This window comes from Rhinolophus sinicus, chromosome 1 (genome assembly GCF_057876585.1).
Source record: "Rhinolophus sinicus isolate RSI-liver-muscle chromosome 1, RSI-T2T, whole genome shotgun sequence".
Taxonomy (NCBI): Eukaryota; Metazoa; Chordata; class Mammalia; order Chiroptera; family Rhinolophidae; genus Rhinolophus; species Rhinolophus sinicus.
The window spans coordinates 68,687,340-68,713,272 of NC_142501.1; the positions used below are offsets into that span (position 1 = coordinate 68,687,340).

At 38.4% G+C, this 25,933-nt stretch overlaps 1 pseudogene; it reads left to right on the forward strand.

Moving 5' to 3' along the window:
- Positions 1-22,364: 22,364 nt before the first annotated feature.
- Positions 22,365-23,732, forward strand: LOC109456571 (translationally-controlled tumor protein-like; annotated as a pseudogene).
- The last annotated feature ends 2,201 nt before the right edge of the window (positions 23,733-25,933 follow it).

Below are 25,933 nucleotides of genomic sequence, written 5' to 3' on the forward strand. Positions count from 1 at the left end.
TAGGAATTTGTGATCCTGGGAATAGTGAGTGGGTAAAGAAAAGGATTTTAGAGAAAGCCATAAACGGCTAACCTACATGGCGGGAAGAGCGTCCAAGGAGAGTTCCTACAGGGCAGAGGGGAGATTACCAAACGCCTTTTAAAAACAGAGATGCTAATACTCAATTTTAAGTTGTTTAAACTTTTTCAAGCTTTGTTTTCCTGAACCTTTAATAAAGTCTGCTGAACACACTTCCTTGTGCAGCCAGACTGTGTGGAGGGAATAAAGGACCTGCGATGGGAAACAGAGTCCAACATGGAATGAAGCAGTGTAGGACAGTGGAAACAGGAACTCAGAACCAGGGGACCTGGATGAAATGTAAACACATTCTCTCCAGCTTTCCAGCACCCCAAAGAACCTCTGGGGTTATGAGGATCGCTTCCACTGCAAATGTCCTAGTCTCTCTTCTCTGAGCAGCAACTGTGGAGAAGTTAATGTTCCTGGGTAACTGTCAACCATGGGAGGTAGAGGGTGGAAATGGGTGAATAAATGCCCCAACCTTCCTTTTCTCTCTTCCAGAAAGAACATTTTGAGTGTGTTTCACATAACTTCTGAAAGAGTCCCCAGGGAGACTGAGCCTTATTTGCACACTAGTAATATGTCATTATCATCCTTTTCCTGTCTCACTTTCCCCCACTCCTATACTTGTGCTTCCTGCTGTCACCTCTCACGGATCACCTGCACCCAAGTTCAGGACTGCTTTGGGGAAAAACCAAACTAGGCCATCCTCCCACCTTGTCCCCAGCCACACTATTCTGATACCAGAGGCAACCACTTCTGCAGTTTCTTACCCTCCAAAAGTATCCTTTGCATAGGCAAGTGTTTGCATATATGTGTATGTATGTATGTATATATGTACATATGTATGTATAACATAGGCTTTTAACAATTTCTGAATTATCCAAAATAGAGGGAACACATCCATATCCTAGAAAGCAGTCTAAGATAGCTACATTTCTTTTATAAAAAAGGTACATATGCACTTGAAAAAAATAAATCTTATGATACTGTTAATCACATTTAAAAATCATGCACAATGCATGCCATTTAGTGTCAATTGTGTTGCCAAGGCGTACTCAAGGGCTCACCATTCATTAGTACCATTCATTAGTGACTTGTCATCTACCATACTCTTTGTCCATCCGTGCCCTCATATTTTGCTGGAGATGCATAAAATACGTAGCACACAGGACTTTCTAGCAATGTAGTTCTTCTATTTGAAGTAAGAATTTTAAATATTTAAAGTATTTATTGCAAAAGACTGAGATTTTACATAAAAATTATCCTAAAACCAAGAAGTGTAACAAAATTTGATTTCAATGGTGCTGTATCTCAAAAGGAATTTTAGCATTCAAATGTTCTGTTGTGATGGTTATCCACGCACCAAACCAGCAAAATGAAGATAATTCTTTGTAACCTATTATTCCTTCTGCTGGGACTTGTGGTTTTCTCCAACATATGAATGTGATATTTACTATTATGGTTAATACTTCTTATTGTGAGATTGGTTTCTTCTGATGCTAATTTGACCTTATTGCCACTTATCTAAAGTTGAAGATAAATCTTTGTAAAAGTTTATGCTATGATTAATATGCTGTGATGACTTACAACTACATACACACAAACATACATACTAAACTTAATATACATCATTGGAATTCAAAATGAAATGGGTTTCAGTTGAACTAGCAACATAAGAATAAAAACTAGTGGATTTAGCTTTCATCATTAAGTATCATAGACACTATTTACATTCATTACAAGTATACTCAGATGATTGACTATCATCGGAACTTTTTTCACCTCATAATGAGTCAATATGTTTAAGAGGAGGATGCACAAAACCAGCTATGTTGCCATGGTTTCTTGGCTTCTTTGAGTTCTTGTGAAGTACTTTTGTGTTTTCAGATGTATCTTCACATTATTTAAAAATGCCAAGTATAATATAACATGAGACAATAGTTGCATTCAGAAACAAATATTAGAGCCTCATTTTAATGACCTGCCTATAACAGACAAACATTTCAAGCTGTGTATTATTTTTCCATCCAGAAATGCTTTCTGGCTGTTTCCTTAATTGGCAATTTTAGTGGCATCCTTTCTTCACCATCTCACTAATATATCCTGTGCACTGATTTCATCCTAGTTTTCCTTATCAAAACCTGCTCTTGGGAAATGTATCTGAATGTAATTCACTCTATTATGTAATTTGACGGTATCATTTGTTTTCCTGAAAATTGGGAGCTATGGGGGGTGGGGGGTGGGAACTCTGTTTTGAACATAAAAAGATTGGAATCTTGGGGGAAATTTAAAATATATGCATAATTGTTTTACTGAGTAGCCTCAACATGGGTTGTAAACATGAAATATTTTTATTTTTCCCCAGTCACTGTTTTAAATCATGCTCTATTAAATGTCACTACCCTGTTTCTTAAGGGCATATTGGAAATGTGCCATGCCATTCACTAAAGTCCAGGTCTGTTTAAGACTCTCATTTATTGACTTAAATCTCATTTGCTCTCCTTCCCACCCATACCTCTCCCCTCTCCCCAGGAAACTAGGCTTGTGGGTTGTAAGATTTAGAGTGGAGAGAAGGAATGGTCTAATCCTGGTTGCTTCCTTCCTTTCTCTATTTCAAAGCCCATTTTCCCCAATTTGGGAGAATTGGAGGAGAAAGAAGAGAGGCAGAGATCTTTTGGGGTAATAGGTCACCTGCTGGTGGTGGGGAGGTGACCAAGATCCGTCAGGCTCAGATTGATTCTACCTGCTCTTCGGATATGACTGTCTCTATGGAGATTCTGTGCATGGTTCTCTTGGGAAGGATTTCAGCTGTCAGCCTCCTCATCTACTGGAGCCCCTCAAAGAGGGACAGCTTCGTGTCCCTTTAGTTCTCTCAAGTAGTTAATGTTTCACACCCCACAGAGTGGGTTATCTCCTTACCTCTCTGTTAGAGCTTTGGAGAACTGGAATGAGATGACTCTGTCTTCTTCTGACACATACAACACCACCATCTGTTATTGCCTCTCTGCTGCCAAATAGTCCCAGAAATCTTTGCAGAAAAAGTGCTGGCACCAAGGGTGATTTTTATATATACCCACAAACTTTAGAGAACTTGCATCAAACCGTCCCAGGAACTCCCCGATCATGCTCTGCTCTTGTCCAATGGTACCACCAGGGTAGGATTACAGGGAGAAATGAGATTCTTGCCTTCTCATCTCAGACAGCCTCTCACTGCACTGAAAGAGTTTCACAGATGCCTCCTACAATATCCCTCACTGTAGTCAAAATTCTCAGATGGCTCCCATATTCCTGACCTCTTTGTAATGCCCTCCCCTTGAGTAGACAGAACCTGTAAATGTGATGAAATAATAACCTATTCAAATCCTTGACTAGGTTCTTAATTAGTTGACTGCACATTCTACAAAAGGGAGCCATGTGGATGGGCCTGACATAATTAGATTGGCACTTAAAATGAACTGGACTCTCCCTTCCTGATGGCAGAGAGATTGGAAGTGTGAGAGGGCTAATGGCAGTAGCTGCATGGGAAGGACCTGAGAATGACATTTAGCAGCTGAGTACAGTTCTAGGGGGACAGTAAGCAAAACAATGGAGACTTCAATCCTACAAGCATATAAAAATGAATTTTGCAAACTTTCTGAGGAAGATTGAAAGCAAGTCTTTTCCTAGTTGAACCACCAGATGAAGACAGTCTGGCTGACACCTTGATTTCAGTCAAGCACACACAGTCCACACATGGGACACATCTGGAGCACCCAACTCAAGTGACTGAGCAGAGGACTTAGAGTCTGAGCAGAGGACTTAACTAACCTGTACTCAATTTAACTGTGAGATAATAAATTTATATTGTTTTAAGCCATTAAGTTTGTCACCATTAAGCAGAAATAGAAAGTTAGTACACCCTCTCTCTTCCATTTCTGTTCTTATCTCATCTTGAGGTTGGAGTCAGTGCTGGCATGGTATCTGGGAGGTAGCGGGACCAGTTCAAACCAATCTCATATCAAGCCTAAAAATATCTGGCTTAATTTCCTGCTGATTCTCTTCATAATGGCAGAGATATGAGATGATTAATACATCTTTGTCCACAAAATACACACACAAAGGACAGACAGGGCAGGCACCAGAGCCCTGTGCCCTGTTAAAATGAACCTTGCTCTGTGGTGTGAGCCCCTGCATAACAGCTCCTCCCATGTAGTCACGACCAGTCCTAGCAACTGCCTGAGGGTCAATCCCTCTCACTGTCATGAAAACAGCAACCAGGACCACTACAACAGGAAAGCACACACAGTCCACACAAGGGACATATCTGGAGCACCCAACTCAAGTGACCAGGGAGACTGCACTACTGGGCACCTCAGGACATCTGCTATGTAAGGATACATACTAAGACCAGGAAACATATCAGCCCTACCTGATACATGAGACAAAAACAGGGAGGAAGCCAAATGGGGGAGACAAAGAAACATATCCCAAATGAAAGAACAGAATAAAACTCCAGAAAAAGAAATAAACACAGTGGAGACAAGTGATCTACCAGATGCAGAGTTCAAAACACTAGTTATAAGGATGCTTGATGATTTCAGTGAGAACTTCAACAAAGAGAAAGGAAATATAAAAATGGAGATAAAAAAGTATAAAAAAGGACCACTCAGAAATAAAGAATAAAATAACTGAAATGAAGAATATATTAGAGGGAATCAACAATAGATTAGATGAAGCAGAGGATCAAATCAGTGCTTTGTAAAATAATGTTGCAGGAAACACCCAATCAAAATGGCAAAAAAAAAAAAAAAAGAATCCAAAACAACAACAACAACAAAAAATGAGGATAGTTTAAGAGATCTCTGGGACAACATCAAGTGTACCGATATTCGCATCATAGGGGTACCAGAGGAGAAGAGAGAAAAGGAGGAATTGAAAACCTATTTGAAGAAATAATGACAGAAAACTTTTCTATCCTGGTAATGGAAATAGATATACAAGCCCAGGAAGCACAGAGTCCCAAACAAGATGAACCCAAACATGTCCATACCAAGAAACATCATAATTAAAATGCCAAAGACAAATAAAGAATCTTAAAAGCAGCAAGAGAAAAGCAGTTAGCTACCTACAAGGGAGTTCCCATAAGACTGCCAGATGATTTCTCAACAGAAATTTTGCAGACCAGAAGGGTTTGGCACAAAATATTCAAAGTGATGAAAAGCAAGAACCTACAACCAAGATGACTTTACAGAGCAAAACTACCATTTAGAATCGAAGGAAAGAGAAAGAGCCTCCCAGACAAGAAAAAGGTAAAAGAGTTCATCACCACCAAGTCAATAATGCAAGGAATGTTAGAGGGAGTGGTTTAAGGCCCCCACCCCCCAAAAAGAATCAGAAATATGAATAATAAAATGTCAATAACTACATATATGTCAATAATTACTTTAAATGTAAATGGATTAAATGCTCCAATAAAAAACATAGGGTGGCTAAATGGATAAGAAAACAAAGCCCTCACATATACTGACTATAAAAGACTTATTTCAGATTGAAAGACACACACTGAAAGTAAAGGGATAGAAAAAAATGTTTCATAAAAATGGAAATAAAAAGAAAAAAGCTGGGGTAGCAATGCTTACACCAAACAAAATAGACTTTAAGGCAATAGCTATAACAAGAGACAAATAAGGACCCAGTAATTCCACTTCTGGGTATTTATCCAAAGAATTTCCAAACATTCCTTCGAAGGGACATGTGCATCCATATTTCCATGAAGCATTGTTTATAGCCAAGATATGGAGGCAATCTGCGTGTCCATTAATGGATGAATGGATAAAAAAGTGGTACATATATACATGGAACATTATTGGGCTATAAAACAGGAATGAATCAGAGGTCCAAGGTGGCAGAGTAGATAAACACTGTGCCTGCTTCCTTTTGTGAACAAATTAAAATTACAACTAAATTATAGAACAATCATCCTGGAGAACCATCTGAAGTCTGGTTGAACAGAAGTTTTATAACACATATAAAGAAGAAGCCACATCAAGACTGGTAGGAGGAGCAAAGATGTGGAATGGACCTGGCTAACACCAAATTCCCGTGTGGTGGTTGAGAACAAGGAGGGCTATCTTGGCTGCAGAGGTTCCCCCCAAAGGAGCAAAAACCCCAAGCCAGCCACACACCAACTTCCCCAGCCCAGAGTACTGGTGCTGGGAAGAGGAACCCCACAACATCTGCTGTGGAAAACAGGGATTCTGACCATCCAGGTGGGAAGGAAGGTGGCAGGAAACGCAGGTGTCCTCTTAAAGGGCCCATGCACAGACTCTCACTCTTAGGCACTCACCTTGGGCTCCATCAGAGAGACAGTAACTTGGGGGGTGGGGTGGTGGGAGGGGAAGGTTGAGGGCTGGAGGGCAGTCGCTGTTTCCCGGTGAGGAGGTCTTCCTCCTGTGCAGCCAACAGGCAGGCACCATCTTTTCTGTGTTGAGCCCACCCCCCACATGGTCAAATCTGAATCTGATTGGTGTGAGCCCCACAGCTTCCTCCTGCTGACTCACTGGGACCCCACCCCACCCAACTCCCCCAATGCTGGAGGCACTTTCTCTAAGAGCAGCCAGCCCTACCTGCATTGTACTCTTTCTTGGAAAACTGGAGTCTGACAGACCCCAGGAGGGTGGCAACTGGTCTCGGTGTGCTCTGAGAATTTTGCCGAATAGCTTCAGTCTCAGCACTGCCACCAAACCAAAATTTATATTAACCTGGTGATCACATCTTCGCTCTAGTGACTCCCTGAGACACTGCCTCACCCAACTTGTGTACCACATGAGGCTTTATTAGTGGATGAACCTTAAGGGAGTTGGCAGGTGGCAGCAGGGCTTGGGTTATCCTGGCTTTTAGTGGAGCTACCCCAGGCCCAGTACTGGTGGCAGACATCCTTGGTTTGCCAAGTGGCCTCTCCCATGTGCTTCCAGGATTAGCAGAGGCAGCAAACAACCTCAGATCACTTTGTAGCTCTTACCAGGTAGTCCCCATCTGGTCACAGGCAGTGGGTGACATGGGGCTGCACCAGAGTCCCTTGCAACAGGCCCCAGAACCAACATACTTGTGGCTTCAGACCACAGCAGCACACTGCCCAATTAGCCCCACAAGTGGCACATCCAAAGGGCAGTCTCAACAGGCACCAGGGCCTGCTGGGGCAAATACCACTCAGTGGGGTAAGCCCCCCCTACTGCAGCCTGTAAGCTGAGGACATGGCCAAACCTCATAGCCAATTAGCGTGAGGGTCAATCCCACCCACCAATGTTTCAATAGCAACAAAGGTTCAACTATAACAGGACAGCACACACAAGGGACACTCCTGGAGCACCCAATGCAAGTGACCAGAGAGACTGTGCCACTGGGCCCCATAGGGCACCTAGTACATAAGGCCACCAGACCAAGACTGGGGGATGCAGCAGATCTACCTAATACAGAGAAACAAACAGAGTGGCGGCCAAAATGAGAAATACATCCCAAATGAAGGAACAGCAGAAAACTCCAGAAAAAGAACTAGATGAAATGGAGGCAGGCAACCTACCAGAGACAGAGTTCAAAGCAATGGTTATAAAGATGCTCAAGAAAATTAGTGAGAAGTTCACTAAGAGATAAAGAGATAGCAAGCACAGAAAAAGGACGTAGAAACCAAAAATAAATAAATAAATAAATAAATAAATAAATAAATAAATAAATAAATAACCAGTCAGAAGTGAAGAGTACAATACCTGAAATGAAGAATGCTCTACAAGGAATCACTAGCAGATTAGATGAAGTAGAGAATCGAATCAGTGATTTGGAAGTCAAGGTAGCACAAAACACCCAATCAGAACAGCAAAAAGAAAAAGAAATGCAAAAAAATGAAGATAGTTTAAGAGACCTCTGGAACAACAAGCATAACAACATTTGCATCATAGAGGCACCAGAAGGAGAATAGAGAAAGCAAGGCTTTGAGAACGTGTTTGAAGAAATAATGACAGAAAACTTTCCTAACCTGGTGAAGGAAATAAATATATAAGTCAAGGAAGCACACAGAGTCCCAAACAAGATGAACTCAAACAGACCCACACCAAGACACATTATAATTAGAATGGCAAAGGTTAAAGACATAGATAAAATCCTAAAAGCAGCAAGAGAAAGGCAGTTAGTTACCTCCAAAGGAGGTCCTATAAGATTGTCAGCTGATTTCTCAGCAGAATATTTGCAGGCCAGAAAGGATTGGAACAAGTTTCCAAACTGATGAAAACCAAGGACCTACCCAAGATTACTCTACCCAGCAAAGCTATCATTTAAAATCAAAGGACAGATAAAGAGCTTCCCAAACAACAAAAAGTTAAAGGAGTTCATAATCATCAAACCACCATTACAAGGAATGCTAGTGGGACTTCTTTAAGATGGAAAAAAAAAAAAAGATCAAAACTATGAATAATAAAATTGCAAGAGCTACATATTTATCAACAATTAGTTTCAATGTAAATGCATTAAATGTTCCACTCAAAAGATATAAGAGGGCTGAATGGATAAGAAATCAAGACCCTTACATATGCTGCCTACAATATACTCACTTCAGATTGAATGACACACAGGTGGAAAGTAAAGGGATGGAGAAAGGTATGTCATAAAAATGGAAATGAAAAAAAAAAAAGAAAGAAAACAACTGAAAAAGCTGGGGTAGTAATACTCACACCAGACAAAACAGACTTTAAAACAAATGCTATAACAAGAGACAAAGAAGGACCCGGGAATCCCACTTCAGGTTATTTATGTGAAGAAACCTAAACGCTACTTCGAGGGGACATGTGCATCCATATGTTCATTACAGCATTGTTTGCAGTGGCCAAGATGTGGAGGCAGCCTGGGTGTCTGTCAGTGGAAGAATGGATAAAGAGCAGGTGGTACATATTTATAATGGAATATTGCTTGGCCAGGGAAGGGAATGGGTTCTTGCCATCTGTGGTGGCATGGAGTGTAAGACAGAGAAAGACAGATGCAATGTGATTTCACTTATATGTAGAATCTAAAGAACAAAGTATACTAACAAAATAGAAACAATTTCATAGATACAGAGAACATTTAGATGGTTGTCAGATGGGAGAAGGTTTGGGGTGAGTGAAAAAGGGGAAGGGATTAAGAATTACAAGTTGGCTGTTGCACGGTAATCATGGGAATGTAGGGTATAATGTAAGGAATATAGTCAATAATATTGTAATAACTCTGTATGGTGCAGATGTGTACTGGATTTATTGGGGTGGCAAATGAGGGAGGTTTGGAGGCAGGGTGAAAAAGGTGAAGGGATTAAGAAGTACAAACTGATATTACAAAATAGTCATAGGGATATAAAGTAAAGCACAGGGAATATAGTCAATAATGTGGTAATAACTATGCATAGTGCCAAATGGGTACTAGACTAGTCAGGGGGATCGTTTCTTAAATTATATAAATGTTTAACCACTATGCTGTACACCTGAAATTAATATAAAATAATATTGAATGTCAACTTTAATTAAAAAATAAAATGGGGGGAAAGGTGAAAATGAATAAGAGGTTTAAATTTCCAGATAGAAAACAAATAAGTGATGGGGATATAATGTACAGCATAGGGAATACAGTCAATAATACTGTGATAGTGTGGTACAGTGTCAGAGGGTTGCTGGACTTATCACAGTGATCACTTCTTTAGGTATATAAACATTGAATAACTATGGTGTACCCCTGAAACTCATATAATATTGCATGTTGGCTATATTTTAATAAAATTCTTTAAAAAATAAAATAAATTGAAAAAAATCTAAAAAACAAACAAACAAGGAATGAAATCTTGCCATCTGTAACAACACGGGTGGATCTAAAGGGTACTATGCTGAGTTGAGTATGTCAGAGAGAGAAAGACAAATGCCATATGATTTCACTTATGTGTGGTATCTAAAGAACAAAGTAAATGAACAAACAAAACAGAAACAAACTCATAGATACAGAGAACATTTTGATTTGTCAGATGGTAGGGCACTTGGGGGTAGATGAAAAAGGGGAAGGGATTAAGAAGTACAAATTGGTGGTTACAAAATAGTCATGGGGATGTAGGGTATGGCACAAGGAATATAGTCAACAATATTGCAAAATTTATGTATGGTGTCAGATGAGTATTGGATTTACAGGGCTGATCACTTTGGAAGTGTTATAATGAATAATTATTATGTTGTACATCTGAAAATAATATAATATTGTGTGTGTCAACTGTAATTGAAAAATCAAAAATATTAAAAACATTTTTTAGGAACCTGAATGAAATATAACCCCATCTTATAGGAGTTTAGATTATTGAATTTGATCAAACATATAAACAAATATCCAAAATACAATAACAAAAGTGGGCACCCTAGCAGTGTCTGGCAGTGTAAGGATTATTTTGTACGGGGGACTAAGCCAGGCAGTGTATGCAAAATTCTGTGTGTGCATTTTTATGAGAAAAGAGTTCCTTACTTTGTCATATTTCCCAACAAATTCATACTCAGGTTCACAACGGAAGAATATTTTAAGCAGAGAGTAAGATATGCAAAGATAAAGAGGTGATACAATATATAGCCTGGTCCAGTAAATAGGTTGATGTGGTTACCTCATAAGATATGTGCAGGGTATTCTGGCATCTCTTTACTATCACTGGTTTGGGAGAAGATTGTAAATATGTAAAACTAATAAAGCCCTGAGATGAGAGCCAAGCAAGAGTTCTAAGCAAGGTTTTCTAAATTTAGGATGAGCAACATCACACAGGTAAAAAGACAACTCATTTTCAGAAAGGCAGAACTTCTTTAAATGTATCACTTTGTTTATTTTCATTTTAATTTCAAATTTTATTTTATTTTAATGTTAAATTTTGAAAACTGGGCTTGTGTGCAACTTGAATGACATTCTTTACCTTTTCATATTTTTAATCTTATTTTTTTATTTGATGCAAATTTATACTGCAGAAAAAAAAAGAAATCTGAAGTAGGAGAGAGTAGAGGGATGGACTCAGCCTGCTCATGTGTGTTATAAATGTTTTGTAACACACATGCACAGCCCCAGACTGCATTGTTCTACAGAATTTTAAGGTATATTTCCATAATTCACTCCACAGTGCTGCTTGTTTTACAATCCCGAAGCTATAGCAATGTTGTTTATTATCATCAATGATAGTTTTGCATTAGATTCCAATGATTACTTTCTAGATTTAAGTAATTTGCACTAGCATGATTTTGTCTAACGATATAGCAATTAAAATTTTTTTAAAGTTCCTGTTTTACTTCTGAGCACCCTTCTTTACTTGTGTTCGATATACTCTTAAGTACTCAGTGAAATCATCTAATGTTGCACATACTATTTCTATATTAACAATTTTCCCATTGTATAAAAATATAACAGCTCATTGGAGACAAAGACCAAAAAGTAATGTAAGCACCTTATCTTAAATATTTGAGGTATCATTTTTAACACATTATAATAATGTAATTATAAAATTATAAAACTGTAATTATGTATTACAAGATTATAAAACTATAATTATAACCAAAAAGTTATAAATGAAATAACTTTATAATTAAAATTATAATTGTCATTCCTAAAATGATGTTAAATTTCATCTTCACAAATGTGTGAAACCAACTAATTCTCTCGATGACTAACTTTCTTTCAACTGTCAAAATGCCCTGAACCTAAGCACATTAACTTTTTCAGAGGTTGTTTTCATTTAATAGTGATCAGAGTTTTAAAATTAGTTAATAAATATGGAATTTGAGGCATGAAACCATTTTTAATAAATTTGCATATTTTTACTAGTGCCATGCCTTACTCCATGGGGGGGTTATGCATGACCGCAAGCCAGCTCCTTGAATCTTCCTATTGTTTGCTGCTCGTCTGCATAATCTGTCAGAGAAATTACATAAGCTACACTATTTTATATATATAGATACACACACACATATACTATATATGTATATATACATATAGTATATATACGTGTATACTATACACACATATATACTACATGTATATATATATGTGTGTGTATAACATATACATTTGCATGGGTCTGAAAGTAACAATCCCAGGGCTCAGAGACATCCAATAGCTGCATAACCATGATTTTCAGAGTCAAGGCTCATCTCACTAGTCTGATTTTATTCCATCAAGTTTCCAGTCCTCATTATCATGACACTGCCCCCTCCTCCCAGCCATACTATTCTCACATTACAGCAGCGCTTCGCAAGTGGTGCTCTGATTCTGATGTTGCTCCCCATTCAAATATCTCATTTATTCATGTGGGAATTGACTGATTCAGGTCAATGTTATCTCATATCTTGATATCCTTCCACAGCCCAATCTCAGGATGGTTTCCCTTTCCAGTGGAGAACACTGGCCTTGCTGCACATTGGCCTAAATAGTAGTGGCACAATAGCTAATTGATACATTTCTTAAAGTGCCTTCTATTGGCTAGAGATTTTGTAGTTCACGGACTTAAATAACAGGGGAAAGAGAAAGTTCTTCCTTTCCTAAATTCTGTGCTTTCTGAACCAGTGAAACTACTAGATATTTCCTGTGAAGGAAGATTTGAATCACCGAGCCAGTTAGTTTTATTTGGTGGTATTCTACAAATCTGAAGCCCCTGCTGTGTGGTGTCTGTCAAAACACTGTTGATCTCTATTTGGGGTAAGTGCTTATTGATGTTTTTGTGTGTAGTGTCTCACAGTATGTATTTTATGGAAAGAGTGACCTCATACACTCAGGTACTGTATTGCAAAGTTATTGTGACAATCTTACACCATAATATATACTGAGTGCCTAATACAGTACAAGGTATGCAGTAAGTCCTCAATAAATAGATGCTGAATAATTAAATCTTAGCTGACTTGGCCAGGGAAAGTTCTGTCTCATGATGTCTATTTCCACTGTGACAAGCTAGGGGCGTCTTAGTTTGTCATCACAGTTCAGTATACATTGCACATTGGTGGCTCTTCTATCATACTCATTGTTTCAAAGCTATTGAGATACAATTGATATACAGTAAACTGCACTTATGTAGAGTATATAATTTGATGAATTTTACCATATATACTATACCTTGAAACCAACACCACAGCCAAGACAATGAACACATCTATTATCCCCAAAATATTCCCTTGTCCCTTGTGATCAATCCTTCCTATCCTGCCTCCTTTCCTGGGGAAATCACTGATTTGCTTTCTGTCCCTATAAAGTAGTTTGCATTTTTTAGACTTTTATATGAATGGCCTCTAGAAATTGAGAGCCTCAGTCCTACAATTACAAAGAATTGAACTCTATCAAAAATCATAGAGCTTGGAAGAGGAGCCTGAGCCTCAAATGAGATGGCAACTCCGGGCTACTCCTTGATTTCAGTGTGTGAGACACTGAGCAGAGGACCCAGCTATTCTGTACTCAAATGTCTGACCTATAGAAACTGTGAGATAATAAATGTGTATTGTTTTAGGTTGCTAAGTTTCTGGTAATTTCTTATGCAGCAATAGAAAACTAGTACACTGCCACACAGTGACTCTATCCAGGCTATCGTCTCTGAATATTTTAAACTGTCCCAGCAGATTTTAATGAGAAGTTTTCCTGTAATACCATTTGGTCTAATACCATTTTTATGATAGCCATCCTAAATTGCAGCTAAAAACGTTAACTGTAAATTTCCTTTGGTCTGCCAAGATGCTATAACTGCCTTTTTATTGTTCATAGGATCTCGCCAGTGCATTTGATCATTCTAATACTGATCACATCTCTGCATATGTTAGTGAAAGAAAAATGAACTGGAAAGCATTTTCTTTTGAATACTGGCACTAGGAATAAAAGACTGATGGGTATCAGGACTATCTTTCTTTGAATCTCCTTTTCCTCTTTTGTTCCCTCACCTTAGATCCAAACATAGTTGAAAATATGATGCAAAGCCAAAAAACATCAATAAGATACATTAACAGTTTTGAGTGACATTTCTCACTGCAGATGAATTCTGTACTACATACCTGCTTTGTCTGAGAGAGCAAGATCATGGATACCTGCCCTCAGGATGGCTGAGAGGGTAAAGTTCTAAGACAGTGTTATGTAGCCATTCTGCTATTTTCACACATACCTTTTAATTTTTTGGTATATTATTTTGTTAAAAGAATAGACTTTAGAGCCAACTGACCTGAGTTCTATTACTGCATCTCCCAGTTACTTGCCATTTAATTCTGTGTAAGTCAGCTAAGTTCTCTGAGCACCCATGTATTTATCTGTAAAAATAGAGATAAAACCTAAAATCACGTGGTATTTTGAAGCATTAATGTGATGATGAATGACATGCATGTAATGATGCCTGTTATATGGCTACTAATGTTATTAATATTAAGGTATTAATATGTTAGCATATTAATAGTAGAAAGTCTTAAACTAGACATTAAAAAATCTGCACATTAGTAAGTTCATTTTACCAAATGCCAAATACTTATTAACTGCTTACCTATTATATGCAAAGTATAGTGCAGGAGAGGGGCGAAATTCTAGGCTAGACAGAGCAATATTTCTCAGTTATAGGTCCCTTTTAAAGAAAAATATTCAGGTATACCTCTGCGTTAATTTGAACAATATTTGTTATAATACCACACACACACAGACACACACACACACACACACCTGTACCATTTCTTATGCAGTATGTTAAAGATGATGATTTATTGATTCATTTATTCCACATGAGCTCAATAATAATACCGTGTTTCCCCGAAAATAAGACCTAGCCAAACAATCAGCTCTAATGCGTCTTTTGGAGCAAAAATTATTATAAGACCTGATCTTATTTTACTATAATATAAGACCAGGTCATAATATAATATAATTAATATAATATAATATAATATAATATAATATAATAATATAACATATACCAGGTCTTATATTAATTTTTGCTCAAAAGACACATTAGAGCTGATTGTCCATCTAGGTCTTATTTTTGGGGAAACACGGTAGTTATCATTTGACTATTAGGCACCATCCTCTTTAATTTTACAGGTCACCTCATTTTACAACCTAGAGGCCTAGTAAGTTTAATTATTATCCCTAACTGTCCAAGTAGTTAGAAATATAGGAAAAAGAGACTTAAGAAAAGGCACAGAGCTCAAGATATATACTAAGAACTGGTAATTGAAGATAAGGTCATAAATACGAAACCAAGAGAGAAGAAAACTGATGTCTCCTCTCCCACATATATATGAGTAGCTAAGGTGCACACCTCAGAGCCCGGTTGGAACCACAGTCTGTCTGACCCAAGGATTGTGCATTTTGTACTTACCACTACTTGGTATTAAAATTGAATCAGCCATTAGGCCTGGTTTTATTCTTAGTGAAATTAATAAGCTCCAGTGTTTGAACACTGCCATTTAATCCGCAACATGAAAAATCTGATACAGTGTGAAGAATAGTTGGGACTTCGAATGCATGCCCCTGTTAGGTCTAGTAGTACATGCCCAGAGGAAAATTGCCATGATAGTTTTGACTGTAGTCAAGGAGACTTGAATCTGAATTTAGATGGTTTGTTCTTTCCATGTGGATTCAGTGCAGGACCAATGTACAAAGCAGACGAGAAGAGAGCTATTTCTAGAAAGGAAGATTAAAACATAAATGCTTATTTGGGAGACACTCTTTTGGCTTTTATAATTTCCAATATTCTGTTCACAGTTGTCCTATTCATTTTGTGGTCTAAGGAAATGTTATAAACTCTTCAAGACTGAGAAATACACGCTGATCTTCCCTGTAGGCCAACTGTCTCTGCCAAACAAAACAGAAGTTCTCCAAAACTGCTCTGCCACTTTGGAGTCCATAAGCACCATTTAAGTTCAGCCTGTGCTACTCAGTCCCTCAGGAGGGAATAGTCATTCAGTGACTGTGTACGTCACCAATGTCTATAAAGCAGATGAATGGCAATGCTCTCTTCTTCCGATCCCCATCTGTACCTACAATTGCTCACTCTGGCAGATACTACCAGTGTTCTCCCGATATTCATTCACTCCTTTTTTCCATTGTACCAGCATTTTTAACTGGGATCATGGCTGCCCAGATAGACTTCATTTCCAGCCTTCTTCACAGTGAGGTGTTGTCATACGATTAAGTTCTGGCTAACGTGATGTGAGCATGAGCGACGAAAACCTCCTGAGTCATGCTTTTAAGAGGAACGAATGTGCCTTCCCTTGTGTAGTTCTCCCTTCAGAGTGGCTATAACATGAGTATGATGAGTAGAGCTGGAGAAGTCATCCGGAGCTACAGAGAGGAAATGAGCACAGAGCTGCTTTCCCTGCTCTGGACTGCATTCACCTGGGCTGCTGCGGGAGACAGAAATAAGCTATCTTGTTTAAACTACTGTTGTTTTTTAATTCTATAACTACAACTGTATCGAAAGCCTAATTAATTTAGAATTTGATACGAAAATTGGGTTTGCCATAACAGAATCTAGTATATGTGGCATTGGCTTAAGAGTTGAGCAGCATGTGGAAGGGACAGAGATAATAAGAAGCTGGAAGGTCAGTGACTCTTGGTAGTTTTTGGAAATACATTGACAACAACTTACCTTTGAAGCCTTGGAAGGCAGAACACATATGAACATGGCCTGGGAGTCTAGGACTTATTGAAGAAACTTAGAATACTAGTGTATATTGGCTGCCTTTTGAGGCTTGTAGCAAGGACCTAGAAAAAAGAGGGACTCAAGCTAGAACTAGAATATTTATGAGCATAGGTTGAAGGGAATAATACATTTAAGGAAGTATTTCTCTTCATGTAGCCTTCCATCTAAATGGATAGAGTCTAGTAATTTAGCATTGCATGTCATTGCAAAAGTTAATTACACTGTATCTATAAATGAAACAGGGCTAAGAAGTGGCTCTAAAGATGAAGACTTAGCAGGACCTAAAACTGTGCCCCCAGGGCTCTCTCAAGCATTTCCCCATAAGTCAGTCCAGCCCACAAGCAATGATCATATTCATGCTGTAGCCTTTTCAATCAATGCTATTGTTTTGGATGGCTTCAAGGAGTCCATTAATAACATGGGGAGAACAGGCAGAGGCACTTGTTCACTTGTCCAGTTAATAAAAGGTCCTCAAATATACGGTGTTTGATGAGAGAGTATCTTTGGCTGCTTATTTATGAAATAAGCTTGAAGCCAAAAGACTATAAGCCTATTAAGATTTTGAGGAAAATATATTTCTAAAGAAATCACACATCTCGCATGAAAAATTCTGTGTCTGCTCAACCTATACAGCAACCCGAGTCCACCTCCCAAGAACAACACATGCTCCAACATTCACCCAAAGTTACTATGGAGGGTAATGGACAAGAAAGAATGTCCCCGAGAGTAAAGCCAGGGACTACTGAGCACAATGGAGAAACAATTTCTTCAGAGAGCAGAACCAGAGGTTTCCAAATGAACTAACCAAGGACAAACCAAGCTTCTAGACAGGGAAGTTTTGCAATGTCTTCCTCAGCAAGATTTGATGTTTGCTAAAAACCAGTGACTGCCTCAGGATTTTCCATTCTTCCCTGTTTTAACTGAGAATTTTTACTGTGGATATCCTATTCACCCTTTACCATTTTTATTGGGTTTAGGTGTAGGGGGAAGAGACAAATAGCTTTTATTTAGTTGTCAGATCCCTGGACCACAACAAGCTACATTAACTTACTGGCGAGGACCCCATATTGCCCCAAGACTCTGGACTTTGAAGTTGATTCTGGAACTGAATGGGACTTTGGGATTAACTCATTTGGAAAGGGAAAGGGTGTGTTAGTCTGCTAGTTTTCTCCAATATCCATTCCCCTCTTCATCCTCACTCATAGAACTTTTAGCTGAGAATGTAGAATGTCCAGTAAAAATGTTTATAAGTTCTGGCTAAAGAGATGTGAACAGAAGCAATGTGTTTTGGTGTTTTTTCCCCTAGATTGTGCTGTAAAGGAAGATCTGTCTCTTCCCCTCTGCTTTTCCTCTTGTTGCTGGATGAAATGCAGATGTAATGGGTGGAACTGAATTTTGGTCCATGAAACATCAGTCCTATGCTAGGGATTACAGAACTACAGGCAAGCTCACCACTAATATTTGCAGAGGTTGGGATTAGCATTCAAATGGAGGACCAAATACCATATACATAAATATTTAAAAATTATACATCCACCTAAAAACTATTACATAGAATATGTTCTAAGCTACTAGCTTGACAAATGAACTTGTATGCTAGGTTCAAGTATAAAATCCATGAAGTCCTTTGAGTTATGTACCAGAATGTGGTGAGGTCAGTAATAGATAACCACTTACCCCTGGTCCATGAATATTCCTACCCAGCTATTGTTCTGTCATGCACTATAAAGGATCTCATGGCATGTATATGTATCCCAGATCACAGTCTAAGTTCCCACAAAGAGCTGTCACTTAGCCACCCCTTGCCTTGAGCCTAGGGGAGCACAGACCAGCAGCACAGAATCCTCTGGGAGAGAGGCATGGAAACACCTCTTTAGGGCCATTTGAGTAGGGCATTCTGCATGCTGAATACCTAGCACATGGTTTAGACTGTGGGGGAGGGGACTGAAGTTTTAGGTAGGCACACCTTAGTCCTGAAGACTTCTGGTTTGTGGAGAAAGCACATATCTCAAGGAAGGCTAGAGACAGGCCCAAGGGCAAGGGTCATTCTTGCCCTGGTCTAAGTATGGTACTGGCATAAGCTAGAAGGATACAGATTTCTGACACTGAGGGGCCACCATGTCTGCTCTGGGCTGCTTGCTTTTAAATAATTCCATGAGGGAAAAAAACAAAACACATTTTTGTATTGTTTCTACCACTGCTATTTTGAGTCTTTGTTATAATACTTATAGTTATGTCTTAACTATAAAGCTAATTGTCTTCAGGCACTGGTTCCCTGTATTTCATTGCCAAACAAGATTACACCAAGAAGTGTCTGCATCTTTTTTCCAAAATCCTCATCCTTTTCCGTGTACGATATCTCCATGGTGCATTTCTGCAACAATCAGGGATAATTGCATTCTTCCATTAAGCTCCTTACGTTTATGGTTCACAACAACTACATGAACCTACTTCTTAGCCATGGCCTCTGTCCTTTTCTTACTGGTTAGGCCTGAACGCTGCTGACAAAATGACAGAATTCCATTTAATCTTGAGCTAAACAACAACAAAATCAATATGTGTCTCAAAAAATAGTAAAAAAGAGAAAAGAAAAAGAACACAATCCTGGATGTTTCCTGTGTTTAGGGTGCTTTTCTTACTTTTAAAACAATTTAAACACTTTGCTCTAAACATATATTTTGTCAGCATTTTTGTTGAGTCTATTTATGAATGAATAGACCAATATATCTACCTGTACTTAACACACTTCTTAGTATCACACTTCTTAGCCTCCAATTCTAAATGCTGGTCTTCACAGATGAAGTGGTTATAATAAAATCTCAGAATGTCATATGATTTTAATTTAGTCATCCTTTAGTGAAAATAAGTGGCTCTTATTCACTTATACTTTCTCACTTGATGATTGCATTGAGCACATGCTGAAATCTTCAGACATCCATCTGTGAAAATTTATTGATCCTAAAAAAGATAAAACCGATGGCCTTGGCCTCTTTGGATTTAAATGGAGGAAAGGGGAAAGAAAGCGTGGAGCTCCTTCCAAGGGCCGTACATTCATCGTACCATAGTCTTAGCATACATTTTATCATTTAGTAATCTAAACCACTCTGTGAGGTAAGTGTAACAAGTAGGGAAACACACCACAAACTTGAGCACGCAAGCAGCACAAATTTCTAATTCATTCATACCCAAACGTAATCTGTACAATTAGGGCACCATGATATGAAGCGAAAAAATTTTATTCTCACCCATGTCAAAAATGCCAACCTTCATTTTTCCCAGAGTTTGCATTTAAATCTGGAAGACATATGAGTGTCATGGGAAAGGACATAGTAGGGGGCATCTAATCCTCAGGTTTCACCTTACCGGGGCCCTGATGATACCTGACACGGCCACTGTCTTCAGGCTCTAGATCTCTGTTATCCAATGTAGTAGCCAGAAGCCACTGGCTTCTGACCACTTGAAATATGGCTGGGCAGAATTGAAGTGCACTGTAAGTGTGAAATACACACAGAATGCCAAAGATGGAGTACCCCCTAAAAGGCTGTCGTTTATAATATCTAATTGATTATATGCTGAAATGATAACATTTTGGATATATTTAAAGAAAACATATTAAAAAATTAATTTCACCTGTTTAATTTTTACTTTTTTAATATGACTACTAGAAACTTTAAGATTACATATGTGGGTTACATTATTTCTATTGGACAGCACTGCTCTAGACCTCCGGTCATTTTTTTTTTTTTTTTTTTTTAATTTATTGGGGTGACAATTGTTAGTAAAATCACATAGACTTCAGGTGTACAATTCTGTATTACATCATCTATAAATACCATTGTGTGTTCACTACCCAGAGTCAATTCTCCTTCCATCACCATATATTTGATCCGGTCATTTTTTTTCTTCCTCACTACAGGGCTGCTTTGGTCAAGTAAAGTCATTTCCATTAGTGTTACACCCATTCCGTTGCAGACCCATGAAACCACGTCATGAAAAAGTTAACTGAGTTTACTTTGCATTGATTCACACAGTGTTGCTTAGATATTCTTAGGTACAAAGTCATATAGAAGTCTATTTCATTGTTTCTGAAAATCAAAATCACCGTTTTAATTTGAGGATCATCTAGAAAGTTTTCTTCTACAGGACTCTGGCAGATACTATTGAACTCATTCATTGGATATTTAGAACTGAACATCCATTCTCTGTTCCTGATCACCAGGAATACATCAATTTGTGTCACAAATAAATGAGGACCTCCCATGAATGAAAAAAAAAAAAAAAAAAAAAAAAAAAATATATATATATATATATATATATATATATATATATATATATATATATATTGTTTTTTGCGGATCTCTCTAAAGGGTATACAGAGGTGATGCTATTACAAGATCATGGCTATCTGAGCTATTTAGTTTTTCAGTAGGAAAAATCATTCAAAGTCTCTCAAGCAGGGGTTTGTAGAAGGTTATAAAATGCTTTAAATTGCTAGGTGTACCTGTCTCAACAAGAAGTAGTTAACAACATCGCTTTTATTTGTTTATTTTTTTAATGATGTGGTAAGAACACTTAAAAGAAGCTTTACCCTCTTAACCAATTTTTATGTGTACAACACAGAATTGTTAATTATAGGCATAATGTCATACAGTTGATCTCTAGCACTTATTCATCTTGTATAATTCATCTTTACAGCCATTGAATAGCAACTCCCCATTTCCCCCGCCTCCCAGCTCCTGGCAACCACCATTCTACTCTCTTTCTAGGAGCCTGATTATTTTAGACACTTTGTTTAAGTGGAATCATGCATTTTTGTCCTTCTGTGACTGGCTTATTTCACTTAGCATAATGCCCTCAAGTTTCATCCATGTTGTTGCATGTGAAAGCACTTCCTCTTCTAAGGCTGAATAACATTCCACGATACATATACACCACATTTTCTTTATCCATTCACCCAGCAATGGACTTTTAGATTGTTTCTAGCTTTTGGCTATTGTGAATAATACTACAGTGAATATTGGTGTGCAGATATCTCTTCAAGATCATGATATAATTTAACTTGCATAAATATCCAGAAAAGAGATTATTGGATCATATGGCATTTCTATTTTTTACGTTTTGAGGATTCACAAAAATCAAAATGGATTAAAGACTTAAATGTAATAACTGAAACTGAAAACCCTTACATGAAAACAGGGGGAAACTTCATGACATCAGTCTTGGCAATGATTTCCAGGATATGACACCGAAAGCACAGATAACAAAAGCAAAAATAGACAACTGGAACTAGATCAAACTAAAACATTTCTACACAGCAGAGGAAACCACAGAGTGAAAAGGCAACCTATATAATGGGAGAAAATAATTGCAAACATATATGTGATAAGGGGTTAATATCCAAAATATATAAGGAACTTCTTCAACTCAATAGTAAAAAACAAAACAAAACAAAACAAAAATACCACCCAAATAATCTGATTTTAAAGACGGGCAAAGGGCTTTTTCTGCCCCCTCCACCCGCACCCTCATCTCCCACTGCTCCAGCTGTATCATGCTAGTTCCAAGCTCCATGCTCCTGCTAAGCCAGTGCCTCCCTGTTCTCCTTCCAGCCACAGTCGTGATTAACTACCAGGACCTCATTCGCCATGATAAGATGTACGCTTACATTTACAAGATCCGGGAGATCACGGACGTGCTGTGCCTGGAGGTGGAGGGGAAGATGGTCAGTAGGACAGAGCGTAACACTGATGACTCGCTCATTGGTGGCAATGTCTCTTCTCAGTACTGAAAGCATAATTACTGATGTTGATGTTGTCATGAACCATCATTTGCAGGAAACCAGCTTCACAAAAGAAGCCTACAAAAAGTACAAGATGTAATCACAAAATACAGTGAATGTTTAAATAAAAAAAATTTTACAGTAAAAGTCACATTGCCATTAATCCCCTTCAAAAGACTCCCCCTCACTTTGGACTCACTTATCCCATCGTTCTTGCCACTTCCTGAAGCAGTTCTGGAAATCCTCTTTTGTGAGTGTCTTTAGTTGCGCTGTCGTGTCCGCAATGTCCTGAAACATTTTGACTTTGGGGAGGAGCTAGAAGTCACACGGTGCCAGATCCGATGAATAAGGTGGATGAGAACACACTGTCATGTTTTTATTTGACATAAATTGCTGCACCAGAAACAATGTGTGACACGGAGCCTTTCCATTGTGATCACAAAATACAGTAAATGCTGCTACCGAGTGCCATCCAACAGAAAGGCAGGGATCTTCAATACGGGAAGTGGCGCGTGGAACCCTAGTAACAGTGTGTGACAAGTTTCAACTTGTTTGGTGCAGTCAGTCAGGTGTGAGCTATGGTTGAGAGAAGGTGTGTTTTAAAGTGTGCTGTAAATCATCCTCCATCATGACAAAACTCCATGTCACACATTGTTTCTGGTATATGGCAATTTCTGTCAAATAAAAACATTACAGTGTGTCCTCATCCACCTTATTCACCAGATCTGGCACCATGCGACTTCTGGCTCTTCCCCAGAGTAAAAATGATTCAGGACATGGAGGCAGCCACACAGCACAACTAAAGATACTCACAAAAGAGAACTTCCAGAACTGCTTCAGAAAGTGGCAAGAATGATAGGATAAGTGTGTTCAAAGCGAGGGGGAGTTTTTTGAGGGGGATTAATGGCAATGTGTCTTTTACTGTAATAATTTTTTTTTAAATTTAAACATTCACTGTATTGTTTGATCACACCTCGTACATCAAAGATTGCATGAAATCAATCAAGGGGAAACTTGAAGAAGAGAGACCAGAAAGAATAACACCTTTATGACAGGGGCTGCAGAACAAATCAAGCACATCCTTGTTAATTAAAAAAAAAAAAAAAGTACCAGTTCTTTATTGGTGAAAACATGAATCCAGATGGCACGGTTGCTGTGCTGGACTACCGTGAGGATGGCGTGACCCCATATATGCTTTTTGTTAAGACTGGCTGAGAAATGGAAAAATGTTAACAAATTTGGCAATTTGGATCTATCATCTGTCATCATCATAACTGGCTGCTGCTTTTCATCCACCCACCAGGACTAGGACAATTGGGACTGATGTTATCTTGAGCTCTTCATTTATTTTGATTTATTTATTTGGAGCAGAGGCCTTGTTTTTAAGAAAAACATGTGGTGTAGGTTGTCTAAAAATAAAATGCATTTAAACTAAAAAAAAAAAAAAAAAATGGGCAAAGAATTTGAATAGACATTTCTCCTAAGAAGACATACAAATGCCAAACAGGTATATGAGTATAAAAAGATAAATCAAGTCACTCTTGAGGAGGACAAAACCCTTGAGGAGGACAGAATAGGAGGCAGACAAGAGGAGAAATTAGAACCAAGAGAATAATTTAGTCTCTTCTTTTCTTAGGAGGAAAATCTTGGAGGTTTGGAAAGGATTTGAGGGAACATTTGTTTCTCTATTGTTTGTGTTAAAACTTGGAAAGAGGAAAAAAGAAGATAGAAGTTGTTGAGGTGTTTCTCCCTGAATCTTGCTAAGACTTAAAGAAAGCAGATTCAGGTAAAGAAAAGAGAGAACTAAGGTTTTAGTGAAGCAGCTAATTAGAGACCTGATGCTCACAGTGAATGGGCTGAGAAGTACAGAGACCAGACTATTTTAGCAGATGCACCCCTCATAGTCACCCAATAAAGAAAGTGCGACTGCATTTTGATGAATTCCGGCTCCAGAGTAGTTCTCTGGCTGTCAAAAAGAAAGCCAAAGTTCCTTACCTTTGCATAGTGATACTATAATAAGAGATAATTAGGAACAAATATGTAATCTTTATCCCCCCACTCTCCTACAGACATGGGCTCAGAAAGGACATCAGCTGCGCAGATGATATCACAGTGAGGGCAACCTTCTGAAGCAGTCAAAACAGTGAGGATCAGAAGGCTGGTGTAAAAGACATCCAAGATAGAACAACAGCCAAGATCAAAATAAGAACAGCAAGACTGGATGTCAGATTCAATGGGCAGCATGCAGGAGAGAAGCCTACATATCCAGGAGCCAAAGAAATATAGAAACAAAACCAGGAGTAAGGCGTAAGTGGGCACAAGGCAATATTTATTTAACAAATATAAAGCAAATACCTATTATGTGTCAGGCAAAATCATAGGTGCTGAGGATGCAGTAATAAACAACACATGGTGCTTGTCTTCAGGGAACTGCTGGGCTAGTTGGGAAGGTAACAAATAAATAAGCCATTACACACAGAGTGGTATGTCTTATGGGAACAGACAAGCATGGTACCTAACTCAGTTTTGGGAGTCAGAAAACATTTCCAGAGTATGTAACATTAAGATTTATAGCTAATTGATGAGTTCAATTAAGCAAGCAAGATGGTTTGTCAGGAGGAAAAAAGGAAGGCAATGGAGGAGGCAGAAGGAGAGCTGAGATCAGCATTCGAAGTCAAGGGCAGCATATGCAACAGGTTAGGATCAAGTAACTATACAAAGAAAAACAAAGAAGCTGAAAACATGAAAGTGACGGCTGAAGGTAGAGAGGGGTAAAAATTATACCATGTTGAGGAATTCTGACTTGATTCTGGTGACCAAAAGAAACCCTGGAAGTATTTGCTTTTTAACAACCCTGAAATATAGACAATAGACTTCTGGGAGGTGAGATTAAAGGCAAAGGTAAAGGTGGTGATAAAGGCAAAAGATGATAGTGACCAGAACTAGGATGGTGGTAGGTCAGCCTACCACGTAAAGACAGTCGATGAAAACTCCTGGTTCTTCAAACAATGCTGCTCTGGGTATGGAGGAAACATCAGAGAAAGTTTGGAACTTCTCTGTTCTGATTTGTGACAATAACCTCTGAGAGACGAATGACAAAAGAACAATCACAAATATAGTCCCCTCAAAGGCAGATTAGGTCCTGACACAGCTGGAGGTGGAGCCATGTAAGAAAAGCTTATCATTTAAAAGGAACTCTATGGCACATCATTTTGTAATGTAAAGTCTATTTTGATGTTTCAAGGACTATACATCGGATTAAGCTTCTACAGCCTAATAGTGACAGGTAGTACAAAACTGGATATAGTAGTCTAAGAGGAAAAAACTGCTTGTCAACCCCAGTACCAAAGTCTTAGTACGCCCTATTATATTTTATGAATAAGAAACATGAAGCAGCCCTCTTGGAAATTGCCAACTGACTAGAAGCACACTTA